Consider the following 23296-nt stretch of genomic DNA (forward strand, 5'->3'; position numbering starts at 1 on the left):
CCCTCATAGGCCTCTGGGCCTGTGTTGCGAGGGGTGCCGCAAAGGTCACTGACAGGCTCTGAAGACATTTTCCCCATTGTGTTGGCTATTAACATTCAGCTTCTCTTTATTTGTGCAAGTTTCTGAAGCTGGCTTGAATTCCTCCCCAGAAAATGGGTTTTTCTTTTCTACCACATGGTCAGGATACAAACTTTCCAAACTTTTATGCTATGCTTCTCTTTTAAGCATAAATTCCAATTTCAGATTATCTTTTCGTAAATGCATATGACAGTATGCTGTTAGTAACAGCCAGGTCGAATCTTGAACACTTTGCTGCTTAGAAATTTCTTCCACCAGCCTGTAATCCCAGTAGTTTGGGAGGCTGAGGTGAGCAGATCACTTGAGGTCAAGAGTTCGAGACCACCCTGGCCAACATGGTGAAACGCCATCTCTGCTAAACATACAAAAATTAGCCAGGCATGGTGGTGGATGCCTGTAATCCCAGCTACTCAGGAGGCTGAGTCAGGAGAATCGCTTGAACCCAGGAGGTGGAGGTTGCAGTGAGCCGAGATCATGCCACTGCACTCCAGCCTGGGTGACATAGCAAGACTCTGTCTCACAAAAAAAAAAAAAAAAAAAAAAAAAGAAAGAAAGAAATTTCTTCCACCGGATACCCTAAATCATCTCTCTCAAGTTCAAAATTCTACATATCTCTAGGGCAGGGGCAAAATGCCAACAGTTTCTTTGCTAAAGCATAGCAAGAGTGACCTTTACTCCAGTTCCCAAGAACTTCCTCATCTCCATCTGATACAACCTCAGCCTGGACTTCATTGTCCATATAACTCTCAGCATTTTGGTCAGAACCATTCAACAAGACTCTAGGAAGTTCCAAACTTTCCACATTTTGCTGTCTTCTTTTGAGCCCTTTAAACTGTTCCAACCTCTGCTTATTACCAAAGTCACTTCCACATTTTCAGGTATCTTTATAGCAATGCTCCACTCCTGGTACCAATTTCTGTATTAGTCTGTTCTCACACCGCTATAAAGAACTACCTGAGCCTGGTCATTTCCAAAGAAAAGAGGTTTAATTCACTCACAATTCTGTAGGCTGTACAGGAAGCATGGCTGGGAAGCCTCAGGAAACTTACAATCATGGAGGAAGGTGAAGGGGAAGCAAGCACATCTGACCATGGCAGAGCAGGAGAGAGAGAGTGTGTAAAGGGGAGGTGCCACATACTTTTAAATGATCATATCTCATGACGACTCGTTCACTATCACAAGAACAGCAAGGTGAAAACCACCCCCATAATCCAATCATCTCCCACCAGGCCCCTCCCCTGATACATGGGGATTACAATTCGAGATAAGATTTGGGTGGGGACACAGAGGCAAACCATGTAACATACCTTTCATCATATAAAAAAATTAACTCATGGTGGATTAAAGATTTAAGAATAGGACTTCAAACTATAAAAGTCCTAGACACAAGCCTTGAGAAAGAATTTATGACTAAGTTCTCAAAATTAATGGCAACAAAAAGAATCATCAACACGTGGAACCTAATTAAACTAAAGAGATTTTGCACAGCAAACTGTAATCCTAGCACTTTGGGAGGCTAAGGCAGGCTTGAGCCCAGGAATTGAAGACCAGCCTGGGCAACATAGTGAGTCACCACCTTTACAAAATATAATAATCATAAATAGCCAGGCAAGGTGGTGCACACCTGTAGTCCCAGCTATTTGGGAGGCTGAGGTGGGAGAATTGCTTGATCTCAGGAGGTTGAGATTTCAATGAGCCACAATTGCACCACTGTACTACATCCTGGGTGACACAGTGAGACCTTGTCTCAAACAAACAAACAAAAACGCATGCATAAACCAAAAAAGAGAAGCTATCAACAGAATAATCAGACAATCTAAAGAATGGCAAAAATATTAGCAAACTATGCATCTGGCAAGGGTCTAATATTCAGAATCTGTAAGAAATTTAAACAACTGAACCAGCAAAATACAAATAACCCCATTAAAAAATGAGCCAAAATCATGAACAGACAATGCTCAAAACAAGACACAGAAGCAGCCAACAAAGATGATAAAATGTTTCACATCGCCAGTCATCAGAGAAATGCAAATCAAAACCACAATGAGACACTATCTCACACCAGTCAGAGTGGCTATTATTAAAAAGCCAAAAAACAACAAATGCTGGTACGGCTGCGAAGAAAAGGGAATGCTCATATACTGTTATTGGGAATGTAAATTAGTTCAGCCACTATAGAAAGCAGTTTGAAGATTTCTCAAAGAAATTAAAACAGAACTACCACATGACCCAGAAATCCCATTACTGGGTATACATCTAAAAGAAAACAAATCATTCCACCAAAAAGACACATGCACTTGCATGTCCACTGCAGCACTATTTACAGTAGCAAAGACATAGATTCAACCTAGGTGCCACATCAATGGTGGACAGGATAATGAAAATGTGGTACATATCCATTGGGGAATAATACACTGCCATTAAAAAGAACAAAATTATGTATTTTATAGCTACATGGATGCAGCTGGAGGGCATTATCCTAAGCTAATTAACCCAGGAACAGAAAACTAAATATTACATGTTCTCACTTATAAATGGAAGCTAAACACTGAGTGCTCATGGACATAAAGATAGCAACAGTAGAAACTGGGTACTACAATAGGATGGAGGGAAGGAAGGGGAAGGAGATGAAAAACCTACTATTGGGTTCTATGCTCGGTACCAGAGTAATGAGATCATTCATACGCCAAACCTCAGCATCACACAACATACCCAGGTAACAAACCTGCACATGTATACATGTACCACCTGAATCTAAAATAAAAGCAGAAAACAATAAAAATTTAAAAATAAAAGGCATGGCTACAAATAATCAGTGGTAGGACAGATATAATTATCCTGACATCTCAGAATAACAAAGACAATCAGAGATGACTTGCCTGAGAAAGTATCCTTTGGTTCCACTACTCTTCAACAATGGTGTGCTTGGAATTGCACTCAAAGCCTGTCTATACTTAGGCATACCATGTTGAAATTAAACTGTTGTCTGTTCCTGTATCAATTAGCATAGGATAATGGCCTCCACAGCCTGATTGCTTTCAGACAAGGCATGTAATGTCTGTTTCACGGATGATCAGGACCAACCATCAGCCGTGCCTGGTCTCATTGATTTCCTTGTGTTTTCTATCCTTAATACTTATTCATCTTTACCAAAGCTTGTTTGTATCATTTTTCCAAAGAGATCCAGTGTAGTGGGTTTAACTGCTTTATTGTAAGACTTAAAAAAATTAAAAGGTGCTTAGAAGCCTCTTGGCTCAGGACTCCAATGTTGAAATCAGTCATTTGATGAGTACCTGCTATATATGCCAGGTGCCTTAAAAACATTCATCTTACTAAACCCTAATAATAATGATGAAATGTGGGGTTATTATCCTATTATCCTAATTAAGCAAGAAAAGAAGCCAAATGTCTGGGAAGTCAAGTGACTTCCTTACATTTGCACAGCTACTAGGTAGCAATGCCAGGATTTGAACTCAGATCCTTCCCTTATGCTATATTTCCTCTATAGTTAACTTTGTTGTCTAGATAGCCAAGGACTTGTGTTCTGATTCAATATTCACATATTCACCAAGAGTATTCATATAATTCACAATATTCACCAAGAGTAACCTAAAACAATAAATGATGCAATCATTTTGCTTCAGATAAGTCTCATAATCCTCAATATTGTCACTGCCTAGTATCTGTCGTATTGGCTAAAAGATCAGTCACATAATTACATCATAAAACCTGATCTCATACCTGGGCTGCCTATTTTCTAAAAAGGAGACAGTCAAATCTACTTGATATTCAAACAAAGCGTAGGCATCACTTGCTCTTCTCTTGCCATTAAACCACTGTGGTTCTCATCATCAGCAACTATCATCAAATCAGGAAAATGCGACCCTGGCTGACAAGGAGATCCAGCTAATGAAGCTCTCAATGAGAGTTGAGTGTGCTTGGTAGATATGAAATGCAGACAGGGAAAATTGGTACTTTTAACTAATGCTGGTAAGAGCATAAGAGTAGTTTGGTAAAATTGATTGAAATTATAAATATAAAAGTATTTAGACCCACGGAACACAAGTATAGAATTATGTATTTATCAAGATATCATTGTAACATTGTTTGTGGGAACAAATGTTGGAAACCATTAAAAGGTCCGTCCAAAGAAAGCAAGTTAAATAAAACACAATAAAGGTCTACCGCTTCTAATCCAGAACGCTTGAGGCCGATTTTGTTTTAGAATGCAGATTTTTTTTCATGGCCCACAGATGAGATGTACACCCAGTACCATCAGGCCTTGGGAAGCATCCTCTAATCAAATATATTGGTACTTCTGAGGTATGTCACATAAACATGAAGTGGGATAATCAAAAAGCATAAACATTCTCACACCAGTTCAAATTCGTTTGCTGCCAGATGAGTTTGGGTGTCAAAATTTAGAGGAAAAAACCTAGTTTTCAGGGTTTTGGGGATTTGGGAATTGGAGTTAAGGATTGTGGACCTGTATATTTACATAGGGCAATATTGTGAAACGAGCTAAAAACAAGTGAGGCAACTCAATATACTGATGTGGAAACTTCAATATATATTCTAAATTGAAAAAAATATATGTCAGGAAGTGTATATGGATGCTATCATTGGTGTTTTATACGCACACACACATGAGCTGTACATGCATAGAACTGCTCTAGAAAGACACAAAAGGAACTATTTCAGTTTTCGTCTGGACATGCAAATGGGTGGCTGGGGAATAGATATGGAGAGAGAGATGACCCTTTTCTCTATTTATGCACTTTAGAATATTTGGAATTTGTGTAGAGTGCCTGTGTTTGCAAATTAAATTGAATAATTAATATTCTCCTGACTGCCACTTGAAAGAGCTTTCCCTAAATATCACATTCCCCATCACTCTCTATCACATCCCATGTTTTTTTTTCTTTGCAGCACTTTCTACTAGCCATGACTTCATCTTCATTTGTATATCGTTTTACTGTTGGGATACCACTTTAGAACACAAGCTCCATGTTTGTCTGGCTTGTTAGTGAACCTCAGCACCTAGACAGGGACTGGCACAAGGGAACTTTGAGGAACTATACATCCCACACCAAGAGGCAGGCTGAGGTAGAAAGGGCAGAGTAAACCATGCTTGTTCTCATAACAAAGCCTGACCTCAGTGTGCAGACAAAAGTGGCCCTACTGGTTGTCCATAAAGGACAATTTTTGAATTATTTTCCTGATTGTAAAGAGGGCAAAAGGGCTGGCCACACTCTAATCTATGGCCCCATTATAATATCTGGCTGGGAATACTTTGAGCAACACATTGTGTGATGAGGCTGAGGTGTTCTGAGCACCTCCCAACCTCCTTCCTGTCCTTGAAGAAAGAAATTCACACAACTGCACCTGCCTGCAGACCTCCCTGCAGCCCCCTGCCAGAACATCCTGAAAATCCCCATCCCCTCCCAGGTAGAACATACTGTATGCTTCCCTGCTCCCTCTCCTCCTGAGTGCTCTGCCCAGAGGTCCTTCCTGGCCATTCTCTGCTCAGCTGAACCTTATCCTTCAAAGTACACCTCAAAATATTATTTCTACTATGGAGGCTTTCTAAGTCCCTCAGTTATAACCAATCCCTTCCCTCAAAACCAGTCTCCTCTCCCCTAACACTCAGGCAGATAGCTCATTCTAGGAAACTTATTCCATCTGGTATTAAAGTCAGCTGTTTCCATATCGCCAGTAGACCATGAGTTTCTCTAGCACAAAGACTCTACCTAAAGCGAAAGTTCTCCCTTTATTCCCAGGACCTAAAGTGGAACTTAACACATTCTTAGAACAAAATTTGTTTTAACTTTACATCAGAGAAGAGAGGAGAGACAATTAGAGCATTCAAAAGCAATATTCTGTGCTGTGGAAAAAAAAAAAAAGTAAATGCTTAGGAATCCTCATCTTTATCTTGGCCCCACCACTGATAATTCTATAACTTCTAGTTGTTTCCTTAACATCTCCGAGCTTCTATTTCCTCAATTCTAAAATGGGCCAATAATATCTACTTTGTAGGAATGAGATAGAGATTAAATTCCACTTAGCCAAGGACTTAACACAGAGTAAGCATTCCATAGACACTATTTCTTTAGTTTCCTTTATTACATGAAAAAAAGATGGATAAATTAGAAAGTATTTAAAAAATAAGAATGCTGATATTTACTGTTAAATCAAATTCATAATTGGGCCATACAGATATTTAACTTTTGACCTCATTCCACTACCCCCAGGGTCCAGTTTTAAATTGACTAGGATAATTAACAATGGCATAGAGTAAATCCAGATGGAGAACACTCATTCCCAGAGGTAAAGCCATAATTTCTCTGAGCCTTCAGATTAAAGGCAAATCTTCTAAAATCCTATCCAGACAAACAATATGGCAAGATTTCTCTGACTCAAAAAATACAAAATGTGGGGCTGGGATATCCTACCTCCCCATTGGACTCTGACTCTCCCAGGACAGGGCACCCTGATATGTTCTACACCTCTGTGTATAAGGGACCTCCATATAGTGGAGGCCTCAGGACACTGTTGCAGATTTGAGGGCCACCCAAAACATTTCTATTACACTCTCTGTCAGAGATCATTTCTAGTTTTCACAGATAGAAAGCTACTAAAACAAAACAATACAAATATTCCTGTCTCCCCTCTTTTCTCCTTCAACAAAAATTTTATCATCTCAAATGCAACTTCACGGTAGACTTAAAATGTCCTTTTAAATAGGGCCAGGATGTGAAGGTTGGTACAGAAATTCAAACCTAGAATATTTTTTTTTTCTGAGGCTGTAACTCAGCCATGAAATTTTGCTCCAGGCAAATTTCAATAAGCTAGGTCTTAGCTGCAAGATAAATGTTTCATGCACGTACTTCACTTGACAACCAGATGCTTTTTTATACTATTATTTTATATATAAAAGTCGGACAAAGACTGTTCTCCCACACATTCTCTTTTGAAACTCAGTCTGACGGAACAGTCTAGAATGTCTGAACTAGTTTCCCCTCTAGAGAAGAAAACTGACTTTACTGAAAAATTACTATGTATCTAGGGGTGTCCAAGGGAAATAATATAGTCATGGGGTCCTGGTTTCTGTTTCTGGTTGGGCAAGTAAAGCCCCTTTTTCAACTCCCCTTTCTGCTTATCACTAGAGACAGAAACTAAAATCCATGGTGTATTAGTCCCTTTTCATGCTGCTGATAAAGACACATCTGAGACTGGGCAATTTTCAAAAGAAAGAGGTTCAGTGGACTTACAGTTCCACATGGCTGGGTAGGCCTCACAATCGTGGTGGAAAGCAAGGAGGAGCAAGTCACATCTCAAGTGGATGGCAGCAGACAAAGAGAGAGAGCTTGTGCAGGGAAACTCCCATTTTTAAAACCATTCGATCTCATGAGACTTATTCACTATGACGAGAACAGTTCGGGAAAGTCCTGCCCCCATGATTCAATTATCTCCTACTGGGTGCCTCTGACAACACGTGGGAATTGTGGGAACTACAAGATGAGACTTGGGTGGAGACAGAGAGCCAAACCATATCACATGGCTTCAGGCTGCTAAAAGCCTAAAACAAAACCAAACAGAACAACAACAAAATAAGGTGGGTTGGATAAGCTTGTAAAATTAGACATTGTGCTAAGTGCTTTTTATGTACATTGTTTCTTTTTTAACCTTGTTCCAATCTTAACCTTAAGAAGGGTAGAAAGCATTATCCCCTTTTTATAGATGAAGAAACTGGGTTCAGAAAGGTTATAAATTTTGACCAAAATCAAACATCTAAAACTAGTCAGGGACAAAATCTGAAATCAATTTTTATCATTCTATAATTGCACAAAGCTGCCTCAAGAGCTAATTGAGAAAAACAAAAGCTTAAATATATACATATTTAAAATCAGTTCCAGAAGAATTTTCCCATAAAGAAAAGTAAATTCAAGTGTGCACTGAAGACACAAGAGATCCAGTTTTTGGTGATCCCATTCATTTTGCAGAGAGAGTAATTCTGTATTGCAAGTATGTCCCAACTTTCCCTCTCTTACCACCTTATTTCTGGATTCTTGTAACAGCTCTATAGCTGTTATATATAATGATGTGCTTCCCAGATGCCCCTTCAATGAGGGTCTAATTGTCCTAGCCTGGGAGTTCTAGGGGCAGAAGTCTGCAGTGATCAGCCCCTTCAGAAATCTTTCAGTTGTAGAGATGCCCCAAGGTTATCTAAGTTCATGCCCCTCCCCAGAAGGCCCACATCCAGTGATGGACCAATGTGAGATTATGAAAAATCCAGGTCATCTTGGCTTAACCCAGGACAACTCTGAAGAACCACTCTAGCTCTGGAGCCTTTGTGGGGTGGGATAAAATTATCAGGGATGTATCACCATTCAACTTCTCCCCCTGCCCAGTCCTGCTTCCTTCTTTTCCCTTCCACTGGTCTTCATCCCAAAGAAACACTTTGATAAATATCCAGCCTGTTAAATTATTTCCAGAGTTGGCTTTCCAGATGAACAACCTATGATGTCTTATTACATTAGAAACTTTCCTTCCTCTTAGGAACTATCTGGGTTCCTAAGGAGGAAAGGAGAGAAGGGGAAAGGAGGGGAGAAGGGAAGGGAGGGGAGAGAAGGAGAAGAGAGGGGAGGGGAGAGGAGGGGAAAAGGGAGGGAAGGGAGGGGAAGGGAGGCGAAGGGACGGAAGGTAGGGGAAGGTGGGGGAAGGGAAGGGAAGGGAGGGGAAGAGAGGGACAGGAAATTAAACAGAATTATTCATGCTAATTAACTAAATTGGTCTCTTCTTCCAGCACCCTCAGAAGCCTCAGTGTGGTTACTATTTCCAGTGATATTTAAACATTTAGCAAAAGTGATGAGAATCTTAATTTGTTTACTTAGAAATAGGATTATTCCTAGACTAAAAGAAAATACTAGGAAAAGGTGGCCATAAACACGATCTGCTGAGCTGATTTTTCCCATACTGCCTACTGCTTCCCTGCCTGAAAGTTTAGTGGGGTCTATCTAGTTCTAAACACATATATTTGTATGGATCCTTTAACATAGACATTATAACAACAGACCTAATGGGTTTGCTTAAAAGTCATCCAAACCTGAATTGTGAAATAAGGCATATATACATGGATTACACTAAACAAGTACCTTGAGCAAAGTTATTCACCCCAAACTACCAAATAACACCTACAGCGTGGTCTAACATTTATTTGTGATTACCACTCATAATCATACTTAGCCAGGTGTGCCAGGGAGAAGAGTATCTGACCCAGCTGACACTAGATTGCTCTACCATTTGCATTGATCAAGTTCTGCTGGTTCCTTTCCATGTCCTCATACTGCTATGTTAGTCTGCCCTGGGGCACCTTTTCTTTCTTTCAAAGACCATATTCCCAGTCCTTGCCATTTGTTTTCTGCTGGTTTCATTTATAAATCATCTTAAGCAATTGGATTAGACTGCTTAGTCCACCTACAACGCTGCACAAATATCTGTGCATAATTGTCCCTTGGCCTGAGAATGGCTGTTCTGCGTGCATGGCCCTGTGGTCCTCTGTGTCTGTCTCTCTGATCTCAGTGCACTGTCTTGAATGCTGTTTTTATGCTTTATGTCATACCTTTGGGCTCTGCACACATTTTACTCATGTTAATGTAATTCATTGCTGAGGATCTGGGCGAAGAACAGCTCCTTTATAGAGGCAGCTGCCGTGACACTTTCTGAGTGTCAACATTTGCATCCCCTGACTCCACGAGTGTAGGGATTCTGATATTTAGGAATGTCACTCACAATCATGTGGGCTATGCTGGTTTGCTGCTCCTTCAGCCATCTCTAAGAACACTGACTGTTTAATTCTTCCAATTTCTCAGGCATGAATCTTCTGCTCTTGGGACACTAAGACCCCTGCCATTTATTCTCCCATGCATTTCTACTCATTGTAAATGTGATCCTGTTGGGGCCTTAAATAGGACCCCATAAATAAATAGTCAACCTCTTTACTGATTAAGTTCCAAACCAGTAGAGAAAACTAAGGAAGCAGGCAGGTTGTGCCAAAGTGTGACACTGTTAAGCTGATAATAGAGAATCTGGCTTATAACCACAGGCATTTAAACTTCCTTATACTGAATACCAGAATTTGTCAGAATTATCTCCCAGACATAGCAATTAGGAACCAGAGCAAACCCAGATAGTTCCTAAGAGGAAGGAAAGTTTCTAAGTATTGCCAGTTTCTCTCTCTAGACTCTCCAAAGAGTTTAGTTACTTCTCTCCTCCAAGGGAAGAAGCCAGGAGTGATATGGTAATGGATGTTTCTCTACATGGATTAAGAACACCAAGAATGGTCAACAGTAGTATCAAATAGCCTTTCCAGATGCATCCTATGTCCAAGACACTGTTTTAAGCCCATTACACATTTTAACCCATTTAATCCTTATGACAACCTGATGAGGTGGGTACTATTTCTAACCTCCACTTCAGCAGATGAGGCACAGAGAGAGTAATATGTTTGCTTAGGGTCACTCTCCCAGAAAGGGCTAGAACCAGGATTTGAACCCAAGAAGTCAGATTCCAGAAACAAGGCTCTTAACTACTGAATTAAGAGTTCCAAATTTACCAAGAATACACAAGTGTTCTCTCTAACAATTCCTTTTTCTATAGTCCAACTACACCTGCCCCTCAAGGCTAAGCACGAGCTCCAGCTTCCTGAAAAGTCTCCCTGACAAAGGAGTTCCTTGAAGTTCCCTCACCTATTAGACCTGCAAGGCTTTGGGGCTACAAGAATAGCCTTTACTTTTAAACCTACTAATTGACAGCTTGAACACTGTAGCCTTTGTTCCAGGGTGGACAGAAACCAAGGGATGCAAGGGTTAAGCCAGTGAGAGATAAGGTCTGATTCATTCTAGCCTATTATTAGATAACTCCAAGTGAATGAAATGATGTAGAGAAAAAATGGCTAAAAATAGGGTCTGATTTGTATCTTGCAACTATCAATTATCTACCATCTTGGGGTATTATTATGAGTGCCTGCTCTGTGCTACGTGCTGGGCACTGTTCTAAAGCCTCAGTGGTAAGGTGGTGGAGGCAGGGGTTAGTGGAGAGTAAGAGATGTAAACAAAACAATCAAGCAAGTGAATAAAACCTCTCTGACCTCAGGGACCTTAATGCCTTGTCAAAAAGCCCAATTTTAATTCTATAATCACGTAAGCATGCTACAGTGCATTGGAGAAAGTATCAGGAAACAAATAGTAAAGTGCTAAGTGAACAAAGGGCAGAGGAAGACATCTTGTCTAAGGAACTATATGTCAAGAAAACTTTCCATGGGAAGCCATTTAGCCACAAGTTGAAAGATGGGTAGCCACTCATTGGCATAAGATTGGTTAGAGCAGGGAGCACATTCCAACCAGAAGGAAGAGAATGTACAAAGTCCTGGGGAGGGGGGCAGTATGGGACTAACAGGCAGCTTCCTATGGGTGGTACCAAGAGGAGATGGAATTAAGCAAGGTTGAAGAGTTACATAGGCCATGTGAGAGACTTTGGAACTTATCCTAAAAGCAAGAATAAGCTTTGCTCCATGTTCCACTCATTCATTGATTCATCCATTCAAAAGACTTTTTTTTTTCTTTTTTTTTTTTTTTTTGCAAAATATACCAGGTGCCAGATCTGTGATGAGTTCCAGGGATATGACAGACAGGTAAGGCAGCATCCTTCTCTCTCTCTCCTTCTCAATCTGTCAACTGAGAGATGTAGATTGGATAAGGAATAATTATAACACATTTTATTGTGATGAAAGAGGCTTGTCTCAAGTCCTAAGAGAATACAAAATGGAGTTCTCACCACTGGCACTAAGAAAACCATAAAGAACAAAAGGAAACCATCCAGACTATTCCCAGCAGGGAGGACTTCTGTCCCAAAGAGCAAGGTGGATCAGGAAACTAAATTATGAGTGGGTAAAGAGAAGAGCTGTCTATGTGTGACCTGTCAGGTAGGTGGAGATTAGAAAAAAAAAGACCCTTATATGCCATGATTTTATCTCATTGTATTTGTCTTCTCAGGCTGTTATAACAAAATAACACAGACAAGTTGGCTTAAACAACAGAAATTTGTTTTCTCACAGTCTTGGATGCTCAAAGACCCCAGTCAAGATCTGGCAAGGTCAGTTTCTGGGGAGGGCTCTCTTCCTAGCTTGTGGATGGCTGCCTTCTTGCTGTGTCCTCACATGGCAGAGAGAGGGAACTCTCTGGTGTCTCTTCCTATGAGATCACTAATCCTATGAAATCAAGGGCCCACCCCCATGACCTTGTTTAACCTTAATTACTTCCCAAAAGCTCTATCTCAAAACACAGTCACACTGGAGGTTAGGGGTTCAATGTGTGAATTTTAGGGGACACAATTCAGTCTATAGCACTCATAGTTAGCAAAGAGACATTGAAAGGTTTTAAGCAAGAAAGTAACACAATCAAACAATTATAAATGTCATACTCGTCACAGGGTTGAGACTAGATTAGAGCAGAGATGGGGACAAGACTTGAGGCAGAGAGAGGAACTATAGTATTATTTCTTCTTCTGTGTAAAAATAATAATAATAATAATGAGCACGGAGAGAAGAGGTCAGGTAGAAAGATGCTAAGGAGGGGCCTCAGAGGGATTGGTGACTCCGGGTTTTGGGCTTGGGTGATGGGACCCAAGTGACTGCTACTCACTAACACTGGAAGCACAGGATAAACAGATTTAGGGACAGAAGTGGATAGGTAAAGAGTTCAGATCTGGGAATGTTGACTTTGATGCAAAGGTAGAAATGTAGACCATCTTAAAGATCCATTTTTATACATAAAGATCATTGCTGGGCTTTAAAGTAAAGACAAAAACAAGAATTGGAAATTTGGTTGGTTGGCCAACTAAGAAGTGAACTTGAAGTTATTAAGGGATAGAGGTTTATTTAAAAGTGTTTTTTTTTTTTTTTTTTTTTTTTTTTTGGCTGGGCGCAGTGGCTCATGCCTGTAATCCCAGCACTTTGGGAGGCCGAGGCAGGCGGATCATGAGGTCAGGAGATCGAGACCATCCTGGCTAACACAGTGTAACCCCATCTCTACTAAAATTGCAAAAAATTAGCCAGGCATGGTGGCGGGTGCCTGTAGTCCCAGCTACTCAGGAGGCTGAGGCAGGAGAATGGAGTGAACCCGGGAGGCAGAGCTTGCAGTGAGCTGAGATAGCTCCACTGCACTCCAGCCTGGGTGACAGAGAGAGACTCCATCTCAAAAAAATAAAATAATAAATAAAATAAAATAAAATAAAATAAATAAAATAAAATAAAATAAAATAAAATAAAATAAAATAAAATGTGTGTTTTTGCAAAGAATATCTTAGTCCTTAGGCCTAATCCTAATTCTTAGTTCAAGCAACACGTTCCCTTCCCATCAAAATTATCTTCCCTAAATAGTACTATCTTGATGGTCCTTATCCCAAAACACAGCCCCTCACCTTGTTGGGTCAGAGAACCTGGAAATACTTGGTGTGGTGGGCAGAATAATGGCTCCGAAAGATGTCCAAAAAGCTTCTAAACTGGAAGCTTTTACTATCTAGCATCGCGTTAACACTAAATGTAGATTAATTTCTTTCTAAAGAATATTCAATGGCTTAGTTCAAAGAAACAAAAATATAGCAGGTTTAGTGGCATATAGCCTTTGGAGAAGAAGTTTGTCTCCATTTATTATACATCTACTTCTGGGCTGCTTCTCTTTGGTTGTTATCAATCAGAACAACTCCATAGTTAGCTAATATCTGAATTTACAGATAATCAATGGGATCATGCATACTAATCTGATAGTCTGTATGTGATATTTTATACATGAATAATTGAGACTCTGAGAGGTTAACTGCCCAAGATCACAGAATGAGAGAAATGCAGTCAGGTTTTAAACCATATTATTTTGTTCCAAGACCCGTGCTCTTCCACTTTCCCAGAGGAATCCTCCCAGTACAATGTTTGCTCTCCTTTAAGAAAATATCAGCTAACACTTTTTCTGTTTTAATTGTGCTTTCCTGTGCTTGGCTTGGGCCACACAGGGTGGTCACCTTTACACACTCCAATCCCTGAACTCAAACCCTCTGGCCGGTTTCCTACCCTATCCCTTTCCTGTGTTATGCCAAGTAGATTAGTTTCCTATTGCTGCTGTAATGAATTACCACAAGCTTAGCAGCTTTCAACAGCACAAATGCATTATGTTACAGTTCCATGGGTTAGAGGTCCTACTCTGGGCTCATGGGGCTACAGTCAAGATGCCAGCAGGGCTATATTCCTTTTGCGGCAGAGAACCTGTCTCCTGACCAGCTCTTTTTGTATCATGGCCTCTTCCTCCATCTTCAAAGTCTGCAACATCAGGCTGAGTCCTTCCCATGCTGCCAACTCTCTGCTTCTCTAACTTCTGCCAGCCTCTTCCACTTTAATAGGCCCTGGTGACTCTACTGGGCCCACCTGGATAATCCTGATAAGTCAGCAGACTTGCAGCCTTCATTCCATCAGCAACCTTAATTCCCCTTTGCCACATAACCTAACACATTCACAGGTTGGGGGATTGGGACGTGGACATCTTTGGGAGCCATTGTTCTGCATACCACACCAATAATTTCCAGGTTCTCTGACCCAGCAAGGCTAGGGGCTGTGTTTTGGGATAAGGACCATCAAGATAGTACTAATTAACTTCAATAGAGGCTAAAAAATAAAAACAGGGAGGGGGCTGCCCTGACCTTCCTCAGGCATATAGGGTGGGCAATGTAAATGAGAAAAGGAAACCAACAGTGGTAAGAAATTACTCATGTCAGGGACCAGCCAGACTCTCAGAGCCTTTGCCCACCCCTACGAGGACAAACTTGGTTCTCCTTCCCAGAAATTCCTGTTAGCTCTCTGAATTTCATCTGGGAAGGGCCCTGCCTGCCACAGAGAAGTAGATAAACTTATCGATGGATATTCAAAGTGTCTCCCACAGCCCATGAAATGCCTTGGGGTTGGTGAACAGATGAGTAGATTCAGAGTTACCATCTCAACCTCTTAGTACCCAATGCTCCTCATTCCAGCTTCTTAATGCCCATATTGGAGACCCTATATTTTCACTGAAGATGTTTATAACTAAACTCCCAGATGAGGGTAACTATCAGCACATGTGTGCATGTGTGCAGGACCCCAGGCTGCTCTCTTATGAAATATTTCTCCTTTTATAGCTTTCCCTTATTCTTTTTAACACAATTTCACCCAGATATATGCACTGTGGAGGGAGGGAAGGAGAGAGATGATTGGAGTCAGGCTCCAGCAACATGCCACTGCGGGACCCTAGGCAAATTATTTCACCTCCCTGGGCCTCAGTTTTCTCATCTATAAAGTAGAGAAGATAACAACATCTACCCTATTATTAAATATTTATAATATTTAATATTATAAATATTAAATGAGATTCTATGTATGTTGTTTAGCCCAATACTTAGCACACGGTTGGTGCCAATGTCCTTTAGTTTCTGCTCTCGCCACCTACAAGGTTCATGAGTCAATAATAATTAGAACAACCCAATAACAACAAACATTGATTAGTTGTATGTGTGTGCCAGGCACCATGCTAAACCCTTTGCAGGCATCATTACTTGTAAACTTATATGTATCACAACCATCCAACAATGTAAGTTCTCCTGTTATATCTGCTTAACAGATAAAGAAACTGAGACTCAGAGAGGTTAAGTAACTTCTCCAGGGTCACGGTGAAAGGAAAGTGATTTAAACCCAGATGGGCAGAACTATAAAGCCCAAGTTCTTAGAAACAGCTAGACTTAGACATATGACCAAAAAAAGATTTTTAAAAATAAACTGAAACTTCCCTTGCCTTTTTTGGCCTTCTGCCTACAATAAGCACTCCAATTTCTGGCCACCAACCAGGTTATTTTCTCCAAGCTCTCCTACCACCTGGATTCCAAAGCCCAGAAAAGGAAGAAGCATGTTTACCTGATTAATCTGTGTGATCTCTGAGCCATCACCCTTCAAAGGGCTGGCTTTGCCAGGAAGCAATTAGTGCCTAATTGACAATTGCTGGTGTCTCTGTAGCTATTCTCTAGACCTGCTGACAGCGCCCCTCAACCAGAGTATTTTATTATAAACATCTTCTCTGGTGAGGTTACCAGGGCCTGCATTCTAGGTGTGAACAAGCTGAAGGAGTGCACTGGGCTGCTAGATAGGGGAGAAGACACTGGAGTCCTGCCTGAACTCAGCTCTGGCAGAAGCCATGTGCCTTAGATCAGGCTGCTATAACAAATGGCCATGGACTGGCTAGCTTAAAAACCAACATTTACCCAGTCTATCAATGATGGGCATTTGGGTTGATTCCATGTCCTTGCTATTGTGAATAGTGCTGCAATGAACACACATGTGTACGTATCTTTGTAATAGGATGATTTATATTCCTTTGGGTATATACTCAGTAATGGGATTGCTGGGTCAAATGCTATTTCTGGTTCTAGATCTTTGGAGCTGAACAATGAGATCACATGGACACAGGGAGAGGAACAACACACACTGGGGCATGTCGGGGGGCGGGGTGGGGTGGGGGGAGGGAGAGTATTACAAAAAATAGCTAATGCATGCTGGGCTTAATACCTAGGTGATGGGTTGATATGTGCAGCAAACCACTATGGCACACGTTTACCTATGTAACAAACCTGCACATCTTGCACATGTACCCCAGAACTAAAAATAACAATAAAAATAAATAAATAAGAAACTAACATTTATTTCTTGCAGTTCCAGAGACTGAGAATTTCTTTTCTTTCTTTTTTGTTCCAGTCGGTACATGTACAGGTTTATTACACGGGTGTATGCTGCATATGCATGATGCTGAGGTCTCGGGTATAACTGATCCAGTCACCCAGGCAGTGAGCATAGTCCCCAATCATTATTCAGTCTTTGGTTCCCTCCCTTCCTCCCCCACAAATAGTCTCCAGTGTCAATTGTTGCCATCTTTATGTCTATGAGTACCCAACGTTTAACTCCCGTGTATCAGTGAACATGTGGTATTTGGTTTTCTGTTCTTGTGTTAATTTTCTTTGGATAATGAGGCTGGGAATTCTAAGATAAGGGTGCCAACATGGCCGAGTTCTTGGGAGGGCTCTCTTCCCAGTTATGTTCTCACATGGCTGAGACCAAAGGCAGAGGAAGCAAGCTCTCTCCTGCATCTTCTCCTAAGGGCACCCATCCCATTCCTGAGGGCTCCACCTTCATGACTTAAGTATCTCCTAAAGCCCCACATCCTAATACCACCCCATTGTGAGTTAGGGTTTCAACATATGGATTTCGGGAAGAGACAAGCATTCAGTCCACAGCACCTTTAACCTGAGAATGAAAGTGTTAAAATTCAAGAATTGCAGAGCAGGTGGGCTCCAACAGCCTTGAGGGCCAGAAGACCATAACATGGTTTCATCTTATAACAATCTTGAAAAGTTTTTAAAAATATTGATGCCCAGGCTCCAACCTAGAACAACTGAATCAGAATCTCTAGGGGTGGACCTAGACTCAGTAGTTTTTAAAATCTTCCCAGGTGGTTCCAGTATGGTGTCAGAGTTAAGAGCCACTAATGTTCCAAAAGACTCTTTTTCACAGATGAGGAAACTGAGGCTCAGAGCAGGAAGTCATTCTTGCCTAAAAGTAGCAATTGCCACTATCCTGAATTACAGCTTCATCTCACAATGCATAATCAACCTAGGGAATCAATAAGTGATGGAGGAATAAAAAAGTTAAAGGTAAAAATGTGGGGAACCAAAGAGACTTCTGAATGAAGATGCGCTTTGTAAATGCAACTATTCCAGTGCTGATTCCATTATACTCTCCTCATCTGCTCATTTTTCTTAATAATCCCACTGAATCCATAGACAATGATTGGCTACAGAAATGAACCATGACTGCTTCATCTCAGAATCTCTGGTCCTGGCACAGTGCCTGGTCCATTGTTATGGGCTGAATTATTGCTCCCAAACAATATGCTGTAGTCTTAACCCCTGGTTAGGGGTTGTATGTGAATGTGACCTTGTTTGCAGTTAGTGTCTTTCCAGCTTTAATCAAGTTAGGAAGAGATCATTGGTGAATCCTTAATCCAATATGGTATTCTTATAAGAAGAAAAGAAGAGACACAGAGATGCACAGAAAGGACAGAGTGTGGAAGTGGAGGCAGAGATTGGAGTGATGCATCTACAAGCCAGAGATCAATGGCCACCACCAGAAGCTAGAAAGAGACAAGGAAAAACTTCTTCCCTGGAGCTTTCTGAGGTAGCAAGCTAATACCTTGATTTCAGACTTCTAAGCTCCAGAACTGTGAGACAATACATTTCTGTTGTCTTTTTAAATTTTTATTTATTTATTTTTATTATTAATTTTTTTTGAGACAGGTCTTGCTCTGTCGCCCAGGCTGAAGAGCAGTGGCATGATGGCTCACTGTAACCTCTGCCTCCCAGGCTTAAGCAATCCTTCCACCTTAGCCTCCCTAATAGCTGGGACTACAGGTGTGTGCCACTGCACCCAGTGAATTTTTGTACTTTTTTTGGTAGAGATGGGGTTTTGCCATGTTGCTCAGGCTGATCTCGAACTCCTGGACTCAAGTGATTCTCCTGCCTTGGCCTCCCAAAGTGCTGGAATTATAGGTGTGAGCGACCATGCCCAGCCCATTTCTGCTGTCTAAAGTCACCAAGGTTTTGATACTTTGTTATGGCAGTCTCAGCAAATTGATACAGCGAGTGTCTGAACAGAATTCCTGAGCTCATCTCTGACCATGAGTCTTGGAGACAAAATGCTGAGGTTCACAAGTTAGCTCCCCCTCTTATTTGGCTGTGCAACCATAAGAAAAGTGTGTAAATTTTCTAGGTCTCAGTTTCTCTTCCTATAAAATGAGAATAAAATAGCACCTACCTCCCAGAGCTGTTGAGAGGATTGAGTCAATACATCTAAAGTGCTTGGTATAGCATTTGTTCCATAGGAAGAGCATAATAAATCTTAGATAGTGTTTGTATCTGTGTTATCTCTAGAACTACAAAATTTCTGCCTGGAAATTTTTCTCCATGCCTGGTAGGTTTTCTCTAATGAACAGGGCTTTCTTGACCACATGAAATATGGTGTCACTTTTTAGAGGTTCATATCTGATCCTCTGCGTAATAGGTACTTTTTGTGTCTCACCCATGTCCCCTTGGGTCACCCTCAAGGTCACTATCTAGTTTGGCACACATTGAGGAATCCTATGCCTCTTGGCCCAAGGGTATTCTCTGGACACAGAGCATGCCCAGCACTCCTGGGGAAGACGAGATGGGCTCAAGGTCAACCAGGTGAAATCGGGGGACCAAGGGATCAACCCTTCAAACCATGAGGAAAGAGATTTGATAGAGAAATCTACCAATTTGCTTTTCAGTCGGACAAATTAGCGGAAGTGTTTTTCCCATGGGTTCTCAGTGCAGTTGAGCCCCAGTTGCCCACAGTAGGTACCCTCTCCCTCAGGGGTCAGCAAATATGAACTAATTCCTGCTAGACACTTGTTTTTAATAAAGTCTTATTGGAACATAGTCATGCCTATTTATTTGCATGTTGCCTGTGACTGCCTTCACACTACAACAGTGGAGTCAAGTAATTGCAACAGGGACCATATAATCCACCAAGTCAAAAATATTTACTATCTTGGCCTTTACAGAGAATATTTGCTGGCCCTTGCTCTAGAGGAAGCATACTTTATTGGTTTCCTTTTCTTCCCTGACTCACTTCTCCACTTATTTGCATTCCTTACTAGGAACACTGGTTTCCCAAATAAGCTACCTACACCCAAATCACTGTGTTGGGGTTGGCTTTTGGATGGACCCAAACTCAGATGCTCTGTTAGAGCAACTCCATCTCAAGACCAAACACAGTACCTGGCATGGAGCAGGCTCTCAAATATTTGTTGTATAAATGAACGGATGGAAAGTAGAAAGAAGCTGCACTAGGTCACAAATTAAAGAACCTTGTTAAAGGGGACAGCATTGCTAAGAGGGACCCTAGGATCAGGTAGAAAAACAGACAGAGCTTTGATATGCTAGATACCACTTCTCTGCCCAATGAACACCTCTGTCTTCTGAAATCCCAATATTACCACATCATAAATAAACTTGACTCCTGCAGGAACATTCTCTGAAAGAGTAAATACTCCATATAAGATTAAGCATGTAGAACACAGGCTCTCATTCTGGGCCTTAGGACAGGTACTTTGATAAATTTGTTACCTAAGTAAATTAAGGTAAGTGAAAGTAAAGGGGGTAGAGTGCAGAGAGAAGAAAGTTATGGAGCCGTCCTGCACTTAGGGTTACCTATGTCTGGCAGAGTTGTCTTGTTTTACCCTCTTGTCAGCTCCCTGTAATAGGTAAAAATACGTTTAAACATTTTCCCAAAGGCATTTCATAGGATTGGGACTTGAAGCCAGGCATATTTTTTCCATCATATGTGGGCCCCTTCCCAGGTTTCCTGAGCATCTCTTGTGTGCTGCTCACAGCACTCGGCACTTTCTCATTCTTTGCCAATGTGAAGGCTTTGTCTATTTTGAGGTAGAGGAACCCTGCCCCACAAATTCAGGAAATGGCATCTCACTTCAGATTCAAGTGTTGGACAGTCACTTTTGTAGTCCAGGAAATGTGACAGGCATTGACGTAGCTGTGAGGATGAACCTTGCAGACCTCCTACAACAGGGAACATAACTGACCTTGGACCCAGCTGTTGTACCTGAAATCCATCACCACATTTATGCCTGAGTACCCCCCCACCACAACACAGGCTGCCCCCACAATGACTAACTGCAGCAAAGACACCAAAACCGACCCATTCCTGAGAGACATGGAACTCCAGGACATCTTTGTTGGCCAACTGAAGCTCAAGGACTTCCCAAAGGCTTTGTCAACCCTTCTGTAGACTAAACAATAGTCTCGGATGCTTCCACCAACTTCCTTTCCCTCTCCCCTTCACTGGGGTCAGAGTTACACTGCCTCTGAGGCTCTCCCAGCCTTTCCAAACTCCTGACCTATTTCCTTTCTCACAGGCATTTCTTCTAATAATATCTTAACATGTCTTATCCCACTTTGGTGTCTGCTTATTGATGGACCTAAACCAATGCAGGCGGTTCACTGAAGTCTCACAATTTTAATCTCTAGTTTTTAAATAAAGCCCCAAGAAATAGACCAGCCCACAGCCAAATAGCCAACTACAAAAGGCCTAGTGCTTAAATTAGTGTCTCCTGACTCCAAAATGTGCATTCTCTGCACTTGTTTGCCTCCCAGAATTGGCTGTTTCATTCCCGCACAGAAATTTTCACAGAGATTAAGAGGCATCAGGCACTTCTGGGTTACTCTCAAAAAAACATGGAGACTAAGAAGAGATACAACACTTGAGTTAATGTTAGAGAGTAAAAAGACACTATGAGGAGCTTACAGGTGTACTGATGGCATAATTCAACAAGGAGGAGAGAAAGACCCACAGCACTAATTAAGGCAGGAAGGCATAGAGACAGAGATGCTTGAAACCATTTTGGACATTCTATTTAGCAAGAAACTGTAAAGAAATATCTGTACAACCGATGTAAAAGAAAGACATAAAACACCAATTTCAAAAACGTAATACAGGGAAAATGAAGTAAAATTGGTCAGATTTAGAGTAGCGTCTCTGGTGAGGGTTTCAGGATTTTTGTAAACCTGGTAACTTTGTCCTAAACTTCATAACCAAGCAAGGTGAGGGTGGGATGGCAATGTCAGAGGTAAGATAGAGAGCCCCTTCTATGTGGTCAGTGAATAGCCACTTCCCTGAGTTCTCCCAACTGACTGTGCTCAACCCCTCCCACCCTGTCTCATCCTCAAGGTTTCTGGGAGTCAGCAATTACAGGGTTAATGCTTGGCATAACAGAATGCATCTAAGAATCCAGTCCTAACTCCTTGACCAGAATCTACTCTGATTGGTCCAACACCAACATAAACTGTCTACCAGATCATCTTCTCCGGGCAACGCTCCCTGGCCCTTCAGTGGGGTCACTAGTCCCTCTCTCTGCCCCCATCCCATAGCTCCTCTGCTTATTTCCATCACAGTGTACACCAGGCTGTATTGCCTACAAACTAAGAGTGTGTGCCTCCTCACACAGGAACTACATCTTTGGCTCACTAGTGCAGTGTTTGGCACATAGTAGGGGCTCAATAAACCCCAGTTCAATGGTTGAATGCACAGATGGAGGAGAGCTGGATGCACCATGAGAGAGAAAAAATTGTACTCTGGTACAAACAATTTTTGTATGCATGGTATGTACAGCATAACCAAGGTGTTCTCTGAAGTGGCTATATCATATTTGAATGTATCTTTTATACTTGATCAAATATAAAACTCTTTCCAATACACCTGACTTCTGGCTATGCCCTCACCAGCTGTGTGTCTAAGAGCCAAGGACTTAACCTTATCTAAGCTGCACTGAATCTATGGTATTACCTAGACATTAGAAGGCAGCTCATTCACATGGCCACTAACAAACACACAGTGTGGCTGCAAAAGACAGATCATGGCTGAACTCCCACTCCATTGATTCGGGATGGGATTTGCTGAGTCCTTGAGCCAGAAATATTTTATTTGTTCCATTACTTTATCCTTAGAAGAACTCTGTGAGGCAGTTATTATTGTTTTGCAGATGAATAAAGCAGGGGGCTTGACATATTTTTTCCAAGAAGATACAGTTAATAAGAGGCATGGTAATGATTCAAACCCTAGACTTTGTTTCCTAACTCAAAGTAAACAGCTTTCTAAGCTAACTCCCAAACCAGGTCTCCTGATTGAGGGCCATGGTCTCCTTCTCTTGGAGAATTAGGACCAGGTAGCTCAGGCTGTCTCAGTGTTCCCTAAGAGGATGTAGAGTTGCAATTGTGTGTCTGCAGAAAGGATAGAAAAGAAGAGAACAGAATGATTCTAGGGGATGCTTCCCAAGCACCCTGGGCTGGAGGAAAAAAAAAAAAAAAAGCTACTTGCATCTTGCTTAATGCCCAATACAAATAAATACACCAAAATATTTCCCTTCCAGCATAGAGGCACTCAGCCTTCAGAGATACAAGATTGTAGTTCTCTGAATACTGGGAAATGTCTTGCTCATCTTTCTATCTCAAGCATTGGACACAATAATTTTCTATGGACTTAAACTGAACTGTATGTCTAAGCCAG

This window comes from Gorilla gorilla, chromosome 3, assembly GCF_029281585.2.
Source record: "Gorilla gorilla gorilla isolate KB3781 chromosome 3, NHGRI_mGorGor1-v2.1_pri, whole genome shotgun sequence".
Lineage (NCBI taxonomy): Eukaryota > Metazoa > Chordata > Mammalia > Primates > Hominidae > Gorilla > Gorilla gorilla.